Genomic DNA, 6,000 nt, shown 5'->3' on the forward strand with positions numbered 1-6,000 from the left:
TGCAGGGACTGGTGAGGTGTCAGTGAGGTGTGACCGCAGTGTAGATACAGGAGACACTGGTGCAGGGACCGGTGAGGTGTCAGTGAGGTGTGACCGCAGTATAGATACAGGAGACACCGGTACAGGGATCGGTGAGGCGTCAGCGTGGTGTGACCGCAGTATAGATACAGGAGACACCGGTGCAAGGACCGGTGAGTTGTCAGCGTGGTGTGACCGCAGTATAGATACAGGAGGCACCGGTGCAGGGACCGGTGAGGTGTCAGTGAGGTGTGGCCGCAGTATAGATACAGGAGACACCGGTGCGGGGACCGGTGAGGTGTCAGCGTGGTGTGACCGCAGTATAGATAAACGAGACACCGGTGCAGGGACCGGTGAGGTGTCAGCGTGGTGTGACCGCAGTATAGATACAGAAGACACTGGTGCAGGGACCGGTGAGGTGTCAGCGTGGTGTGACCGCAGTATAGATAAACGAGACACCGGTGCAGGGACCGGTGAGGTGTCAGCGTGGTGTGACCGCAGTATAGATACAGGAGACACTGGTGCAGGGACCGGTGAGGTGTCAGCGTGGTGTGACCGCAGTGTAGATACAGAAGACACCGGTGCAGGGACCGGTGAGGTGTCAGCGTGGTGTGACCGCAGTATAGATACAGGAGACCCCGGTGCATGGTGCAGGGACCGGTGAGGTGTCAGCGTGGTGTGACCGCAGTATAGATATAGGAGACACCGGTGCAGGGACCAGTGAGGTGTCAGCGTGGTGTGACCGCAGTATAGATACAGGAGACACCGGTGCAGGGACCGGTGAGGTGTCAGCGTGGTGTGACCGCAGTATAGATACAGGAGACACTGGTGCAGGGACCGGTGAGGTGTCAGCGTGGTGTGACCGCAGTATAGATACTGGAGACACCGGTGCAGGGACCGGTGAGGTGTCAGCGTGGTGTGACCGCAGTATAGATACTGGAGACCCCGGTGCATAGTGCAGGGACCGGTGAGGCGTCAGCGTGGTGTGACCGCAGTATTGATACTGGAGACACCGGTGCAGGGACCAGTGAGGTGTCAGCGTGGTGTGACCGCAGTATAGATACTGGAGACACCGGTGCAGGGACTGGTGAGGTGTCAGCGTGGTGTGACCGCAGTATAGATACTGGAGACACCGGTGCAGGGACCGGTGAGGTGTCAGCATGGTGTGACCACAGTATAGATACAGGAGACACCGGTGCAGGGACCGGTGAGGTGTCAGCGTGGTGTGACCGCAGTATAGATACAGAAGACACCGGTGCAGGGACCGGTGAGGTGTCAGCGTGGTGTGACCGCAGTATAGATACAGGAGACCCCGGTGCATGGTGCAGGGACCGGTGAGGTGTCAGCGTGGTGTGACCGCAGTATAGATACAGGAGACACCGGTGCAGGGACCGGTGAGGTGTCAGTGTGGTGTGACCGCAGTATAGATACAGGAGACACCGATGCAGGGACTGGTGAGGTGTCAGCGTGGTGTGACCGCAGTGTAGATACAGAAGACACTGGTGCAGAGACCGGTGAGGTGTCAGCGTGGTGTGACCGCAGTATAGATATAGGAGACACCGGTGCAGGGACCGGTGAGGTGTCAGCGTGGTGTGACCGCAGTATAGATACAGGAGACACCGGTGCAGGGACCGGTGAGGTGTCAGCGTGGTGTGACCGCAGTATAGATACTGGAGACACCGGTGCAGGGACCGGTGAGGTGTCAGCGTGGTGTGACCGCAGTATAGATACTGGAGACCCCGGTGCATAGTGCAGGGACCGGTGAGGTGTCAGCGTGGTGTGACCGCAGTATTGATACTGGAGACACCGGTGCAGGGACCAGTGAGGTGTCAGCGTGGTGTGACCGCAGTATAGATACTGGAGACACCGGTGCAGGGACTGGTGAGGTGTCAGCGTGGTGTGACCGCAGTATAGATACTGGAGACACCGGTGCAGGGACCGGTGAGGTGTCAGCATGGTGTGACCGCAGTATAGATACAGGAGACCCCGGTGCATGGTGCAGGGACCGGTGAGGTGTCAGCGTGGTGTGACCGCAGTATAGATACAGGAGACACTGGTGCAGGGACTGGTGAGGTGTCAGCGTGGTGTGACCGCAGTATAGATACTGGAGACACCGGTGCAGGGACCGGTGAGGTGTCAGCATGGTGTGACCGCAGTATAGATACAGGAGACCCCGGTGCATAGTGCAGGGACCGGTGAGGTGTCAGCGTGGTGTGACCGCAGTATTGATACTGGAGACACCGGTGCAGGGACCAGTGAGGTGTCAGCGTGGTGTGACCGCAGTATAGATACAGGAGACACCGGTGCAAGGACCGGTGAGTTGTCAGTGTGGTGTGACCGCAGTATAGATACAGGAGACACCGGTGCAGGGACCGGTGAGGTGTCAGTGAGGTGTGGCCGCAGTATAGATACAGGAGACACCGGTGCGGGGACCGGTGAGGTGTCAGCGTGGTGTGACCGCAGTATAGATAAACGAGACACCGGTGCAGGGACCGGTGAGGTGTCAGCGTGGTGTGACCGCAGTATAGATACAGGAGACACTGGTGCAGGGACTGGTGAGGTGTCAGCGTTGTGTGACCGCAGTGTAGATACAGAAGACACCGGTGCAGGGACCGGTGAGGTGTCAGCGTGGTGTGACCGCAGTATAGATACAGGAGACCCCGGTGCATGGTGCAGGGACCGGTGAGGTGTCAGCGTGGTGTGACCGCAGTATAGATACAGGAGACACCGGTGCAGGGACCGGTGAGGTGTCAGTGTGGTGTGACCGCAGTATAGATACAGGAGACACCGATGCAGGGACTGGTGAGGTGTCAGCGTGGTGTGACCGCAGTGTAGATACAGAAGACACTGGTGCAGAGACCGGTGAGGTGTCAGCGTGGTGTGACCGCAGTATAGATATAGGAGACACCGGTACAGGGACCGGTGAGGTGTCAGCGTGGTGTGACCGCAGTATAGATACAGGAGACACCGGTGCAGGGACCGGTGAGGTGTCAGCGTGGTGTGACCGCAGTATAGATACAGGAGACACTGGTGCAGGGACCGGTGAGGTGTCAGCGTGGTGTGACCGCAGTATAGATACTGGAGACACCGGTGCAGGGACCGGTGAGGTGTCAGCGTGGTGTGACCGCAGTATAGATACTGGAGACCCCGGTGCATAGTGCAGGGACCGGTGAGGTGTCAGCGTGGTGTGACCGCAGTATTGATACTGGAGACACCGGTGCAGGGACCAGTGAGGTGTCAGCGTGGTGTGACCGCAGTATAGATACTGGAGACACCGGTGCAGGGACTGGTGAGGTGTCAGCGTGGTGTGACCGCAGTATAGATACAGAAGACACCGGTGCAGGGACCGGTGAAGTGTCAGCGTGGTGTGACCGCAGTATAGATACAGGAGACCCCGGTGCATGGTGCAGGGACCGGTGAGGTGTCAGCGTGGTGTGACCGCAGTATAGATACAGGAGACACTGCTGCAGGGACCGGTGAGGTGTCAGTGTGGTGTGACCGCAGTATAGATACAGGAGACACCGATGCAGGGACTGGTGAGGTGTCAGCGTGGTGTGACCGCAGTGTAGATACAGAAGACACTGGTGCAGAGACCGGTGAGGTGTCAGCGTGGTGTGACCGCAGTATAGATATAGGAGACACCGGTGCAGGGACCGGTGAGGTGTCAGCGTGGTGTGACCGCAGTATAGATACAGGAGACACCGGTGCAGGGACCGGTGAGGTGTCAGCATGGTGTGACCGCAGTATAGATACTGGAGACACCGGTGCAGGGACCGGTGAGGTGTCAGCGTGGTGTGACCGCAGTATAGATACTGGAGACCCCGGTGCATAGTGCAGGGACCGGTGAGGTGTCAGCGTGGTGTGACCGCAGTATTGATACTGGAGACACCGGTGCAGGGACCAGTGAGGTGTCAGCGTGGTGTGACCGCAGTATAGATACTGGAGACACCGGTGCAGGGACTGGTGAGGTGTCAGCGTGGTGTGACCGCAGTATAGATACTGGAGACACCGGTGCAGGGACCGGTGAGGTGTCAGCATGGTGTGACCGCAGTATAGATACAGGAGACCCCGGTGCATGGTGCAGGGACCGGTGAGGTGTCAGCGTGGTGTGACCGCAGTATTGATACTGGAGACACCGGTGCAGGGACCGGTGAGGTGTCAGCATGGTGTGACCGCAGTATAGATACAGGAGACCCCGGTGCATAGTGCAGGGACCGGTGAGGTGTCAGCGTGGTGTGACCGCAGTATTGATACTGGAGACACCGGTGCAGGGACCAGTGAGGTGTCAGCGTGGTGTGACCGCAGTATAGATACTGGAGACACCGGTGCAGGGACTGGTGAGGTGTCAGCGTGGTGTGACCGCAGTATAGATACTGGAGACACCGGTGCAGGGACCGGTGAGGTGTCAGCATGGTGTGACCGCAGTATAGATACAGGAGACCCCGGTGCATGGTGCAGGGACCGGTGAGGTGTCAGCGTGGTGTGACCGCAGTATAGATACAGGAGACACTGCTGCAGGGACCGGTGAGGTGTCAGCGTGGTGTGACCGCAGTATAGATACAGGAGACACTGCTGCAGGGACCGGTGAGGTGTCAGCGTGGTGTGACCGCAGTATAGATACAGGAGACACCGGTGCAGGGACCGGTGAGGTGTCAGCGTGGTGTGACCACAGTATAGATACAGGAGACACTGGTGCAGGGACTGGTGAGGTGTCAGCGTGGTGTGACCGCAGTATAGATACAGGAGACCCCGGTGCATAGTGCAGGGACCGGTGAGGTGTCAGCGTGGTGTGACCGCAGTATTGATACTGGAGACACCGGTGCAGGGACCAGTGAGGTGTCAGCGTGGTGTGACCGCAGTATAGATACTGGAGACACCGGTGCAGGGACTGGTGAGGTGTCAGCGTGGTGTGACCGCAGTATAGATACAGGAGACACTGGTGCAGGGACTGGTGAGGTGTCAGCGTGGTGTGACCGCAGTATAGATACAGGAGACACTGGTGCAGGGACTGGTGAGGTGTCAGCGTGGTGTGACCGCAGTATAGATACAGGAGGCACTGGTGCAGGGACCGGTGAGGTGTCAGCGTGGTGTGACCGCAGTGTAGATACAGGAGGCACTGGTGCAGGGACCGGTGAGGTGTCAGCGTGGTGTGACCGCAGTGTAGATACAGGAGACACTGGTGCAGGGACCGGTGAGGTGTCAGCATGGTGTGACCGCAGTATAGATACAGGAGACACTGGTGCAGGGACCGGTGAGGTGACACTGGTGCATGTCAGGCATATGGCTATTACACAGATGGTGGCGACAGCTGTTCCGCAGAGTCACGTCGCAGTCTTGTTATGAATCATTCTCATGTCTGTATCCTCCCAGCAGACACATGGATTACCGATACAGCATGTCATGCTAATCCCATGTTGTAAAGTACATAGATAAGACATACTTGCAATGTGTACGAGCAGCTGGCAGTGAGGGATGGTGGAGGTAGACTCAGCAAGTGTCTTACCTGTAATCAGTGTGTGGGATCAGTAGGGATCAGTAACATTATAGGAACTCACCCATTGCTGCTGCAGGATGCAGATATCCCGGTGCCCAGTGAGTGGGATTAATCCGTATACAGTGCACGATGTTCCCTGTAATGAGAGACTTCTGCTTGTTGTCTGGTCCGAGTGTCTGACATAGGGGGTCAGGGAGTGGGAGGAGGCGGGGGATATACTGGGAGCAGCGTGCTGGACTGGGATGGGGAGGGACAGCAGACTGGAAGCAGGGGTGCTGGGACTAGGATGTGGGGGGAGCAGCAGGCCGGGAGCAGGGGTGCTGGACTGGGAGCAGGGGTGCTGGACTGGGAGCAGGGTGCTGGGACTAGGATGGGGAGGGACAGGACACTGGGAGCAGGGGTGATAGGACTGGGAGCAGGGGTGCTGGGACTAGGATGGGGAGGGACAGGAGACTGGGAGCAGGGGTGCTAGGGCTGGGAGCAGGGGT

At 58.4% G+C, this 6,000-nt stretch overlaps 1 protein-coding gene across 2 annotated transcripts in view; it reads right to left on the bottom strand.

Moving 5' to 3' along the window:
• Positions 1-5,792, bottom strand: part of IL34 (interleukin 34) — a 73,275-nt gene extending 67,483 nt beyond the window's left edge. Inside the window, exon 1 of one of the 2 annotated variants that reach the window (XM_063945864.1) lies at positions 5,574-5,792. The gene's annotated coding sequence lies outside the window, so the exon portion shown is untranslated. The remainder of the gene's footprint in view (positions 1-5,573) is intronic. The other variant, XM_063945863.1, reaches the window with a different exon arrangement.
• Positions 5,793-6,000: the final 208 nt, after the last annotated feature.

This window comes from Pseudophryne corroboree, chromosome 11 (assembly GCF_028390025.1).
Source record: "Pseudophryne corroboree isolate aPseCor3 chromosome 11, aPseCor3.hap2, whole genome shotgun sequence".
Taxonomy (NCBI): domain Eukaryota; kingdom Metazoa; phylum Chordata; class Amphibia; order Anura; family Myobatrachidae; genus Pseudophryne; species Pseudophryne corroboree.